Genomic DNA, 13,476 nt, shown 5'->3' with positions numbered 1-13,476 from the left:
ATCTCCAGAGAGGTTCTGCTCAGGTTCTCCAGTCAGGTTCAGTCACTAGGTTCTAGTCAGGCTCTCCTGCCAATCTCCGCAGTCAGGTTCAGTCCAGGATCCCCTGCCATGCTCTCTCGCCAGGCTCCGCCTCCAGGCTCCGAGGCCAGTCCTGGTCCAGGGTCCTCCGGCATGCTCTCGCCAGCGAAGTTCTTCTGTCTCTAGAGAACATTCTGTGTAGGTTCTGTGCCTAGGCTCTGTCTCTCTTGGTCCTGTCTTCCAAGCCCTGTGTTCTTAGTTCTGTGTTCTGAGTTCTGAGTGTTTCTGTCTTGTTACAACTGTATTTATACCAGTTGATTCAATCCTATCAATCTCTATTACAAAGGTTAGGGCGTTTCTTATCTCCATTCCAGGGAGAAAAGATTATGTAGTTTAAGCATGATTGTTCGTAGTTAAAGGGATTAATTACCCGCCTGGCACTTAGTTGAGGGGTTTTATTCCCTCCCTAACTTCAGGGGAAAATCCCTACCTGGGGATTCAACCTTTCTCGGAGAGGTGACCTTGGTTAAAACACAGCGCCAAGAAGGTGAGCAAACATATTAAGAACCGTATGCCATATATGCCAGGTCCCTTGAAACAGCAAGGATGGACCGGCTCCCGGCATATTTTGCCTTTAAATTGTATTTCTAGGAATTTTGTAAAAATCAAGGCAGGCAGTGAATTTCATGCCCGAGTCAGAGATGAGAAATAGTAGCAGCAATGGGAGAAGCAAGCAAAGGTTTAAGAACAGAGATTATCATGAGAAGATTTCTACATATCCTGTGGAGAACTGGATTTCCACTGAGTATGGAACTATGCCTGTTGGAGAGAGGCTGAGTGAAGGAGAGGGTGAGACAACTTTACAACTTTATAATCCAAAGGGCAGGAAAGGCCATTAGACATCAGGGTTATAATAGGTTTCTCATTTTATAAACATTAACACTAACATTAAAAGGAGTTAGATCATTTTGCCAAGGTGATGCAGTTAAAAATGTCAAAGGGAGGAGAACCAAGATGGCGGCACAGGTAAACACCTGTACTTGCTGCCTCTCACAACCACATCAAAACTCCAACTAAAAGACAAAACAAGTATCATCCAGAACCACGAGAAGGCTGGCTGAGTGGAAGTTCTACAACTAGAAGGAAAGAAAAAAGTGCATTGAGATTGGTAGGAGGTACAGAGGTGCAGAGGTGCTCGTGAAACAGGCTGGCAAATGGGTACGCTGTTTTTTTTTTCAACTGGGAGGGAGATACAGACTCCTGATCGCTCTGAACTCCAGTTCCGGGAGAGACTCTGGGGACCCAGACTCATACCAGGAGAAACTAGACTGTCTGGCATTGGGACAGGAACATGAGGGCAGCTTTCTCTCAGAGGTGCTCGCAGCGATCGTTCCTGTGTGGGGGCGCGGGATGTGGAGACGCGGGAACCTCCCTGGTGAAGGGCTGACTGGCAGCCATGCTGTTTGCTCCGCCCTGGTGATTCCCTGAAACCCCGCCCCACCCAAGCTGTGGGCAGCAGCTTTTGCATATAATGGCCTGTGCTTTGGTAGCCTAGCCTAACAAACTGCAGCTGGGTCAGAGAGCGCCAAAGCTTCCAAAGGAAGGCCCAAGGTTTGGCAGCAGTAGCCTGCCTTGCTTCACAGCTGGGCCTGTCTGGGCACTTCCAAACCCCAAACAAAGAGGAGGAATCTGCAGATCTCGCTGTAGCTCCTGCTGGGTGGCCTCAGGCAGTGGCTGACTTTGCACGTCCTTGGAGATCCAAGAGCCAGTGTACCCAGTGGTCAGTGTGAAACCATACTGGATTACAACTCTTCACATTCATAAGCAACACATTCAAGGAGCAGACTCAGTGAGCACCAAAGCCCCACTGAAGCAAGTCCTGCCACATAAGGGTGTCTCTTCAGCACAGAAGTTCTTCCATTGTAGACACAGCTGGTCCTCACAACCAATTGGCCTGGAGGTCAATTCCTCTCAGGGATACCAACAGCAATCAAGGCCTAACTACAACAAGCCTGTGCACACAGCCCACAAAAGGGTGTATTCTCAACAGAAATTATGCAGGCCAGAAGGGAGTAGCAAGAAATACTCAAGTAATGAATAGCAAGGACCTACAACCAAGATTACTTTACCCAGCAAAGCTATCATTCAGAATTGAAGGTCAGATAAAGAGCTTCACAGATAAGAAAAAGCTAAAGGAGTTCATCACCACCAAACCAGGATTATATGAAATGCTGAAGGATATTCTTTAAGAAGAGGAAGAAGAAAAAGGTAAAGATAAAAATTATGAACAACAGCCTGGCTGGCATGGGTCAGTGGTTGATGTTGACCTATGAACCTGGAGGTCACAAGTTCAATTCCCAGTCAGGGCATTTGCCCGGGTTGTGGGCTCGATTCCCAGTAAAGGGCGTGCAGGAGGCAGCCAATCAATGATTCTCTCTCATCATTGATGTTTCTATCTCTCTCTCCCTCTCCCTTCCTGTCTGAAATGAATAAACTCAGTAAAAATATTTTTAAAAAATTATGAACAACGAAGTGACAACAAATACATGTCTATCAACAAGTGAATTTAAAAATCAAGTGAATGAAAAACCTGATGAGCAGAATAAACTGGTGAATAGAATAGAATCAAGGCCATAGAAAGGGAGTGCACTGACAATTCTCGAGAAGGTGGTGTGGGGGGTGCAGGAAGAGACTGGAAAAAAATCATACACCTATGGACGAGGACAGTGGGGGGGGGGGGGGAGTAAGGGCATGGGGTGGGGTGGGAACCGGGTGGAGGGGAGCTATGGGGGGGAAAAAGAGGAACAACTGTAATAATCTGAACAATAAAGGTTTATTTTTAAAAATGTCAAAGATGAATATAAATACTAGGTGCTTTAATTCTAAGATCCTAACTTATCCCATTCGTCACTAGAACACAGTATTAAAAGGACTATCATCCATGACAAAGGATTGATCGCCTGGATGTTTAAATGCTAGGATATCTATCAGAATCATGTGTTAACATATTACAGAGCAGATTAAATTTTGTCATCTCAAAAATAAAAAGTGATGTGATAAAATTCAGCACTTCAAATTTGAAAAAAAATCTTAAAAGTACAAATGTATTGACAGCTCCTTAAAGCTATTATTTGTTTTCATACAGTGTTTTTTTTTCAATGAACATACATTACTTTAATAAACTTCTGGAGTTGAAAAAGTATATTTTAAACCAAGGGACAATAATTTTAAAATAAAACATTAAGGACATCCCTATTAAAATAAAGACCAAAACAAGAATGCCACATTATCAGTTATTTAGCATTGTTTCGGAAGCCTTAAAAAAAATACAGAAAAATAAACAAATATTAATATTGAAAAGAGAAGTGGTGGTATTTTTAAAGAATATGCATTAAGCCCTGGCCAGTGTGGCTCAGTTGTTGAGTATTGTCCCATGCACCGAAGGTCACTGGCTTGGCCCTAGCTGGTTTGGCTCAGTGAACAGAGCCTCGACCTTCGGACTGAAGGGTTCTAGGTTCTATTCTGGTCAAGGGCATGAGGGCATGTACCTTGGTTGAAGACTCAATCGCTGGCCCTGGTCGGGACACATGCTATAGGCAATCAATTGATGTCTTTCTTACATCAATGTTTCTTTGTCTCTCCCCCTCCCTTCCATTCTCTCTGAAAATCAATGGAAAAATGTCCTCCGGGGAGAATTAACAACAGTAAAAAATAAAGGTCAGGGCACATGCCCAAGGTTGCAGGCTCGATTCCCAGTAGGGGGTGTGCAGAAGGTAGCCGATTGATGTTTCTCTCTTGGATAGATGTGCTTCTCTCTTTCTCTTTCCCTCTCCCTCTCCTTCTCCCTTCCTTTCTCTCCAAAATCAATATAAACATATTATATATGCATTAAAAAACCTAGACCACTTCAAATAATCACCAATTTTTCAGAAAATACACTGGGGAAAATTGATGCCACTATCATACACTAGGTCCTCAGGTTACATCAGAGATCCGTTCCTATGGTGCGACTTAATGAGATCTTCGCTGTAAGTCAGAACCCACCTACATAAGTACCTATGTCACTCACATGGAGCACATACACAGCAGTAAGGAAGTGAAACAATAAAAAAATTTAAAAGATAACAATTCCTGAGCTTTACTTGTGGCAAATAAATAATAAAAAACATAAAGTACATATGTACATATGTCAAAATGACAGAACATTTTTTCTTATAAATAAATGGGAGATGGCGACGTAACCAGGAAACAACAGATGTTGCGAGTCCGACATAACCTGAGGACTGTCTGTAGTGACAAAAAAAAATATGTAGGAATAATATTATTTGCCCTATGTGGAGAAGCACTACTAAACTCTTTAAAACAATAGAAGATAAAATTTTATAAGAAGAAAAACAAACTCTCTTCCCTGGTAGGAAGTCAAGTATTACAAACATACCATTTTTTTTTCCTAAATGTACAGGCTTAATGAAATTCCAACAAAAACTTCACTGTGATTCTTCTTGGAATTTAATAGAACAGGTAAAAATAAACAAGTCAGAAAAAAAATTACTGTATGAAAAATAAAAAGCAAGAATAGCAATAGAAGTCAGGAAAATAGAAAACTAGTTCCAAGATAATTCAACCACATCGAATGCCCATATGGTTAAATTAGTACCGACCCAAAAAAGAAAATCCTCAAAGATACCTAAATAAAAAAAAATGAGAAAAATTATAGCTAACATCTACATCTTGGTATTTTCTATATGTAAGCCACACACTATACTATTTTATGTGCATTTCATCATTTTAATCCTCACAAGAAGTCTATGATGCAGGATTATTCAGTTGAGACAATTTGCTAAAGAATTTTGAAAAAGATTTATTTAGAGCTTTAACAGGCTTTCTTTAATTAGGATTCTTCATCTCAGATACAGAACACAGAAAAATGACTTAAATAAGCATTTTCTCAATTCTTCCAAGGATGGTGCATATCTAGTACCAGTCCAGACACAGAGAGGAATTAACACACAGTAAACAATGGAGGGCTCAGAGCATCAGAGTTTAATTCTCTCCTATTGGAAAAGGCTGCCTTATACAACACCAAGATAGTAAATAGATTAAAAATAAGTAAGATTTAAAAATCAAACAACATACAAAATAGAACTTTTAAAAAGAGAGATCTTACTAATTTGGGATGCAAAAAAAAAAGTTTGACAGGTTTTTTGTTTCGTTTTGTTTTTAAATATATTTTATTGATTTTTTTTTACAGAGAGGAAGAGAAAAGGATAGAGTTAGAAACATTGATGAGAGAGAAATACCGATCAGCTGCCTCCTGCACACTCCCTACTGGGTATGTGCCCGCAACCAAGGTACATGCCCTTGACCAGAATCGAACCTGGGACCCTTGAGTCCTCTGGCCGACGCCCTATCCACTGAGCCAAACCAGTTAGGGCAAGTTTGACAGGTTTTATTCACATAAAAGTAAATCCTAAGTATGCTAAGAATAAACAGTAAACAATAAATTGGGAAAAACCACTGAAATAAATACGAAGTATACAATTAATATCTTTACTATATGAAGAATTAAAAAAAAAAAAAAACCCTCCCCACTCCAAATAATCTGATCATACAATTTACAAAAAATCAGTAAACATAAAATGATAAAGACATAAATACAATCTGGCTGAAAATTAAAATAAGAGATTATTAAATTTGCTCAATTACATATGTTACTAAATCCTAATGACAGCAAAGGGAAACCAGAACACTCAATCACTATGGTGAGAACCTAAACAGGTATAAGCTTTCCAGAAAGCATTTTGGCAATACTGTATCAAGAACTAAAATTGGTTTGATCCAGTAATTCTACCTCTCCATAGCTAATCTAAAAAAATATGAGTGGTGGTAGGGGGCACAGTTGAAGAGGAGGGGACTATAATAAAGGAAGTTGTTTATTATGCTAAAATTGCAATAAATTGAAAACTATCAAACGATAGACTGAATGCTATTAGGGAAGAGTTCCCTTCAAAACATGTAATTATGAAGGCTAAATAATATTCCCTGTGTTTAAAATATATCATTACCTATAATAATAAAAGCATAATATGCTAATTAGACCAGACGCCCTTCCAGACGAAGTCAGGGCTGCAAGGGAAGCCTGGGTCCCGGGTGCCTGCCGGCAGCCAGAGGGAAGCTGGTACCAGCAGCCAGGGAAAGAAGACCTACTCTTGCATGAATTTTGTGCATAGGGCCTCTAGTATAGTATAAAAGAGGAAAAAAGCAATATGCAAAATTGTATACAGAGTTTAAGAAACTACAATAAAATGCTTGCATGCAATCAATTATTGGTTAGAGGGAAAGGAACATGAAGTCTTTTTCCTCTTTTCTCTATCTTAAACATTTTTTGCAATAATTGATACCCATAGAGAGATATGTCCAGTAAACTGAAATGACTCATTTAAACTAAACATTTGGCAACTACTATTTTCTAGGTGTATTGATATAATTTGTAATATTTTTTAAATAATATTTTTATTGATTTCAGAAAGAGGAAGACAGAAACATCAATGATGACTGAACCATTCATCATATTTGTAATATTAAATAGCTCAAAAAATACCTATGCAATACAGGTGATATCATATTTAAAAGTACTAAAAGTAAATTGTCTTAAAATGTAAATTAGATTGGAAATTATTAAAGGTAAGTAAAAATTCTTAGGTAACTTTTTCTTAAAATAGAATGTTATGCTTTCTATCAATAGAGTAATAAACCCTTTAAGATAAATTTATAAATTTATTAAGGATCTATTTTTAGGCTAATAACTGAAAACTATTAAAATAAGGTTCTAAAACAATTTGAACACATTAAAATTAGTTTGGGAAAAATGGATCAAACATTTTTAAACCTTTCTAAGAAAACCACTTCCTAAATAAAGTCTATTAAGTTTATAAAATAAACAACTTTGTCTACTATTACAATGCAATTAACAATACAATGAGGTAGAATATGTAACAACGTAATACCAAATGTATTATTAAAGAGGCACATGCCTAGAGGGTGAGCGTCAAACTATGAACCAGGTCAGGGTTCGATTCCCGTCAGGCCACATGCCTGGGTTGCAGGCTCCATTCCCAGTGTGGGGTGTGCAGGAGGCAGCCAATCAATGATTCTCTCTCATCATTGATGTTTCTATCTCTCTCTCCCTCTCCCTTCCTCTCTGAAATCAATAAAAATATATTTTTTAAAAAGTGATCATTAAATATTAAATAAAAAAATGGCAAATGGACCAATTCTCTTAACATTATAAAAATCTACCCCATTAAAAGTGCAAAATAAAAGCAAGTTATTTCTCTCTTCTTCATGCCAACCTTTCTAATCATCTCAGAGTCACCATTAAAAATATAGGATCTCTGCCTCCTAAATTTTATTCTGTAGACACACTAATATAAACTATTATTTATATAGAAAGACTTCCAATAATCAAAACAGTAGGTATGTAGAGAAGAGGGCCAATACAACAAGATCTCCAAGGCAGAATCAACAGAAATTGGTGACTATATATTATGATATGGAGATGAGGCAGTGAGGAAAGAATAAAAGGATGACCCCTAGAACAACCTGTAGCTTGAATAACTGGGTACACGATGATACATTCAAGGTGACTTGAAAAGGAACAGGTTTTAGTTCAGAAAAAATGTTGAGTTTGAGATACCTATGGTATACCCAATTAAATTTGTCTAGCGAACAAATACGAATCTCTCAGAAGTGAAATCTAGGCTGGAGAGAAATTTGCAAGTCACACATTCATAAAAGTACTTAAAATGGAACAGAAGGCTCAGGAAAAGATGAAGAGTAAGAGAAAAGACTGAAGAACACTGATATTTAAAGAGAAAAAGAACACTGCGAAGGTACAAAGACCGAAGGGAAACCAATGTAACTAGAAATGGAGAAAAGTGTATAAAGACGGGATATAAGAATGCTAGATGTCATTCTGTCAGGTAAGAAAAGTACTGAGAAATGTCCACTTGGACTTAGCAATAAGATTACTGATAATAACCTTCGTTAAGAGCAATTTCAACAGGGTGGTGAGGGTTAATTCCATAATTGTAATCTGCTTATTAATGGGAAGTGTTTGAAAAGATGGTCATTAGTAATTTTTTCAAGAAATCAATCTGTGAAGGAAAGCCCTTCCAAAAATGCCTGGTTAGCATCCTTAACTTCCTCACCTATTTGCCTATTCTGTCAATTCATTTAATGGTTTTTCTCCACTTCCACTCTCCACCTGTCAGTGGGGAACAGTTATAAAATGGCACTGCCTATGTCCATTACTACAGTATACTACATACACACACACACACACACACACGCATTTTCAAAATGTAAATTTACTCCATGAGGTAAGGCACCTGGTCTGTTTTGCTCACTGCCATATCTCAAGTACTTTTCAGTCATTTAGTACCACCTATAGGCACTCAATTAAATTTGTAAGATGAATATATTGCTATGTATCCATAATAACTTCTCATTAAATTCCCATGTGAGAATTCCAAACCTTTTATATTTTTGCCCAGGTTTCAAATATGCTTGCCTCCTTCAGGTGGCCAAACCCCTATTAAGAAAACCAAGTTCTTCTAATGTGAGTTAGCCCAATGATTCTATGTTTTTGTTTCATCTTATCCATCTTCACTAACATATTAAAAGGAAAATTATTTTACTTTATAACTCATTTTACAATTCTTTTTATTTTACCAAACTCCTATTACATACTTTAGTGTTAAGAACTCTAATGCATACACTCACTTTTGACCTTCCCCCAGAATTCTATTTTTCTTTTCCTATTCTGTTATAGTCTGACAATTAAAAAAAGAAAATAGCCGAGGCCGGTTTGGCTCAGTGGATGGAGCGTCGGCCTGCGGACTGAAAGGTCCCAGGTTCGATTCCGGTCAGGGGCATGTACCTTGGTTGCGGGCACACCCCTAGTGGGAGATGTGCAGGAGGCAGCTGATCGATGTTTCTCTCTCATCGATATTTCTGACTCTCTATCTCTCTCCCTTCCTCTCTGTAAAAAATCAATAAAATATATTTTAAAAAAAAAAAAAGAAAATACTACTGAGAATTATTATCCTATATAATAAAAGTCTAATATGCAAATCGACCCAACAGGAAAACAACTGGTCGCTATGACACTCAATGCAGGCCCTGCTCCCAGCCCCCAGGCCAACCAAGGAGGGTGCCAGAGGGAGGCAACCGGCGGGGGGTGGGACGGCAAGCAGGCGGCACCAGGCTGGCCAAGGTCAATGCCAGTGGGGGCCCCCGAATCGCCCCGCCAGTTGCCCCACAGATCGGCCCTGATCACCAGCCAGGCCTTGGGACCCAACCCATGCACAAATTTTGTGCACCGGGCCCCTATTAAGATATAAATCCACTGATAATCTGTATTTTCTCCTAAGGGTCAGCTTATTTCATAAGGAAGCTGAAGATCTGTCTGCTTTCCTAGAAAGCAAAAACATATGAAATAAATTTAGAAAATAGCCTTAAAATTTTCACAGAGTTCAGATTAAGATTTTTTTTAAGAGATTATTTCTAAAATATTTTTAACCAAAATTTCTTCTACTCCTCATTCTTTAGTTATTTAATTTCTAAATTGTCCTTAGCAAACTCTCCCTCACGGAACTTACACTGGCTTTTTTCTGCTGGTCAGAGAGTATCTTCATATAGCCAGGATTTAATAATACACTAGGCATAGAAACTAATGAAAAAAATAAACTCTAGTCAATAGTACGTATAACCCACAAAATAGTTTGTGAATAAAAACTAAGAGTAATTAATAGAGAAGTTGTACAAGATTACTTAAGAATAAATGGAGCCGAAACCGGTTTGGCTCAGTGGATAGAGCGTCAGCCTGCGGACTGAGGGGTCCCAGGTTCGATTCCGGTCAAGGGCATGTACCTGGGTTGCGGGCACATCCCCACTGGGAGATGTGCAGGAGGCGGCTGATCGATGTTTCTCTCTCATCGATGTTTCTGACTATCTCTCTCCTTTCCTCTCTGTGAAAAATCAATAAAATATATTTAAAAAAAAAAAAAAAAAGAATAAATGGATTTGGCTATCCAAAGAGGACAAATTCAAACTCAAATGGTCTGAAGAATTTTTATGAAAAGAAAGACATTTCAAAAGGTATTACACACTGTTCCAGTGTTTAATAATTAGGAATGACACGGTTCCTTTCTAAGGAAAGTATGAAGGCGGGTCAGAGTGGCATCCCCAGCAGCAGGCCACCAGGGCAGCCAACCAGGGCTGTGGCCACTAAGCGGAGGGCTCCCCTGCCGGGGTTTGGATGCGTCGTCATCCTAAATCTTCAGCTGTAATACGAGGGGGGGGTAACATAGGATGAGGTCAAATTACCTGCTTGGAAACTAGTATCTGCAGCTCAGAAATTGCTCTTTTTTGCTTCACACTTCAAAGCTGTTGTCTGCTTTTGAGTAAAAAAAAAAAAAAAAAAGACTTTAATAAATTCTTTACACTGGGAAGTACAGAACAAGTACTATGTTGTTTAGGCCTAAAATATGTTTAGAAGATCAACAGAAAAGAAAAGTCCAATTTACCAATATTTTAAACCCAAGGTACTTTAATCCTTTTGGGAAGCAATGCAATAGACACAAATGTTTAAATCCTCCAAACTTGCAAGATGCCACCACACAGCCATGCCCGGCCTCAACATCTACCCTGGAATACAATTACCACGGAAAGACCCGCGCCAGCGCTTACCCTGCAGACTTAGCTTCCGGTCACTCGGACTATTCCAGAACTGTGGGGGGGGGGGGGGGGGGGAGGCGGATATTTAAAAGCTACCTACTTTCTTAGAGAGAGATGACTTTGTTGTTACAAAAACACAAGGTTTACCTCCAGTTCGGAAAGCCCGTATGTGCGTGGTTTCCCCGCGGCTCCCGCCAGCAGGTGAGGGAAGGCAGGTGAGAGGGAAGGCGGGCAGCAGGTGCGCACCCCCCAGCTCAGACTCGCACCCCCCAGCTCACTCGCGCCCCCCCAGCTCAGACTCGCCCCCCCAGCTCAGACTCGCCCCCCCCAGCTCAGACTCACAGCCCCCGCTCAGACTCACAGCCCCCCAGCTCAGACTCGCACCTCCGGAGCTCAGACTCGCACCCCCCGAGCTCAGACTCGCACCCCCCGAGCTCAGACTCGCACCCCCCCCCCCGCTCAGACTCGCACCCCCCCAGCTCAGACTCGCAGCCCCCCCAGCTCAGACTCGCCCCCCCCGCTCAGACTCGCACCCCCCCAGCTCAGACTCGCCCCCCCCCGCTCAGACTCGCACCCCCCCAGCTCAGACTCGCCCCCCCCCAGCTCAGACTCGCCCCCCCCGCTCAGACTCGCACCCCCCCCAGCTCAGACTCGCAGCCCCCCCCCAGCTCAGACTCGCCCCCCCCGCTCAGACTCGCACCCCCCAGCTCAGATTCGCACCCCCCCCCCCACGAGCTCAGACTCGCAGCCCCCCCAGCTCAGATTCGCACCCCCCCACGAGCTCAGACTCGTAGCCCCCCCAGCTCAGATTCGCACCCCCCCACGAGCTCAGACTCGCAGCCCCCCCAGCTCAGATTCGCACCCCCCCACGAGCTCAGACTCGTAGCCCCCCCAGCTCAGATTCGCACCCCCCCACGAGCTCAGACTCGCAGCCCCCCCAGCTCAGATTCGCACCCCCCCACGAGCTCAGACTCGCAGCCCCCCCAGCTCAGATTCGCACCCCCCCCCACGAGCTCAGACTCGCAGCCCCCCCAGCTCAGATTCGCACCCCCCCACGAGCTCAGACTCGCAGCCCCCCCAGCTCAGATTCGCACCCCCCCCCCACGAGCTCAGACTCGCAGCCCCCCCAGCTCAGATTCGCACCCCCCCCAGCTCAGACTCGCCCCCCCCCCACGAGCTCAGACTCGCAGCCCTCCCCCCGCCCCCCCCCCCTCCGAGCTCAGACTGTCCCCAGCTCAGATTCGCATCCTCCCCAACACCCTCGGAGCTCAGACTCGCACCCCAGGAACCAGAAGCGACCGGAGGGCGCGGTCTGGGAAGCGGAGCCGGCGCGGGGGAAAGCCCGCTTCTCCCAGCGCCGACACAGGACCGTCACCGGAGGGCAGAGGGCACACGCACACACGTGTTGCGGGTGTGTGTGGGGGGGGAAGAGGGGTGTGTGTGTGGGAGGGAGGGGGGTGTGTGTGTACGTTTTGTTTGTTTTGCAGGAAGGCGAGCTCCCGGGGAGTGGGCCGCGGGGCTGGAAGTTTGGAGGCCCCGCCTCCCCAGCACGGGGTCTGCACAGCCCGCGACGCGGCCCGAATCGCCCCGGGCCTGCGGTGTCCCCGTCCAGGCCCCCCCGACCCGGAGCCGCGGGGAGGGGCCGGCGGGGGCGCGGGGCTCGCATTCCGCTCGCACCGCAGGGCGCCGGCCCGCCAGCCGGGGTCCGGTCCGCCTCCCGCGGCCCTTCTGCAGGAACAGGACGGACAGCAGGAACCCCGCGGCGCCCAGCCCGGCCCGAAAGCCGCGTCGCTCCTCACCCCAAATCCTGGGTGAGCGCGCCCCACAGAATGGAACCGGGGGGAGGGCGGGCGCGCAAGGACGGACACGATGGCCGAGGCCCCTGGCCGTCGAGAACGAGAGCCTACCCGCCTCTGACAGCCCCGCCGCCGCCCCGCCTCCGCCTCCCGCACTCGAGGGACATTCCCGAGGCGGCCGCCTCTCCGGGCGGAGAAAGGGGCGGGAGGCGAGCAGGGGGCTCCGCGGTCCCCAACGCGCCCCGGACGCTCACCCGGAGATGGCGCCGGCCGGTCCGGACGAGGGGGCGGGCTGTCTGCCGCGGGGAGCGGCGCAGGCGGCGCGGAGACCCAGGAGCCCCCCGAGGCGTGGCCCGAGGCCCGGCCCTGGGGGTCAGGTATCCCGGCGCCGTTGCTCTCCCGCCCCCGGCGCCGCGCTGCCTCGGTTGCCAAGGGCTAGGGACGCGCAGATTATTTATTACCTGGAAACCGAGCGGCCGCTCCAGCCCAGGGCGGAGTAACGGTCAGCCCCCTCGACCCGCCACCGACCGCGGTCCTCCCCTGGAGACCGCAGCAGGGAGAGTCCACCGTTCCCGGGCTGCCGCGGGCCCAATGGCCGCCTCCCCTAGCTCAGCCAGGCGGCGCCAACCGCCGCAGCCACCGCCATCTTAGGATCTCATTGTGGTGGGAGAAGAGGGGCGGGGGGACTGCAGCGGGGGCTACGCGCTGGGCGACGTGCGCCGTCTCCGCGGCAACGGCCGCGCGCAGCGAGCACTGGGCCGGGGCGGGGGCCGCAGTGCGCTCCCCGCGCTAGACTGCAGTCACGTGACCGGCCGGAGTCTCTGGTATCGCCGCAGGCTCTTCCGTCAGCCGGTGCCCAGTACACCAACGAACCGCCAGAGACTACATATCCCAGGATGCCACTGGACCCGAGTCAGGCGTG

The 13,476-nt window shown here is 45.4% G+C and overlaps 1 protein-coding gene across 26 annotated transcripts in view; it reads right to left on the bottom strand.

Moving 5' to 3' along the window:
* Window positions 1-13,155, bottom strand: part of PCM1 (pericentriolar material 1) — a 96,347-nt gene extending 83,192 nt beyond the window's left edge. For 22 of the 26 annotated variants that reach the window (XM_059685580.1, XM_059685588.1, XM_059685594.1 and 19 more), the window contains exons 1-2: window positions 13,016-13,155; window positions 10,408-10,477 (exon numbers count right to left, since the gene is read on the bottom strand). The gene's annotated coding sequence lies outside the window, so the exon portion shown is untranslated. Of the gene's footprint in view, window positions 1-10,407; window positions 10,478-12,808; window positions 12,948-13,015 lie in introns of those variants that run through there. The other 4 variants (XM_059685581.1, XM_059685583.1, XM_059685584.1 and 1 more) reach the window with 4 other exon arrangements.
* Window positions 13,156-13,476: the final 321 nt, after the last annotated feature.

This window comes from Myotis daubentonii, chromosome 2, assembly GCF_963259705.1.
Source record: "Myotis daubentonii chromosome 2, mMyoDau2.1, whole genome shotgun sequence".
Lineage (NCBI taxonomy): Eukaryota > Metazoa > Chordata > Mammalia > Chiroptera > Vespertilionidae > Myotis > Myotis daubentonii.
The sequence above is the reverse complement of the archived record's forward strand: the minus strand, read 5'-3'. Positions and strand labels throughout refer to the sequence as shown.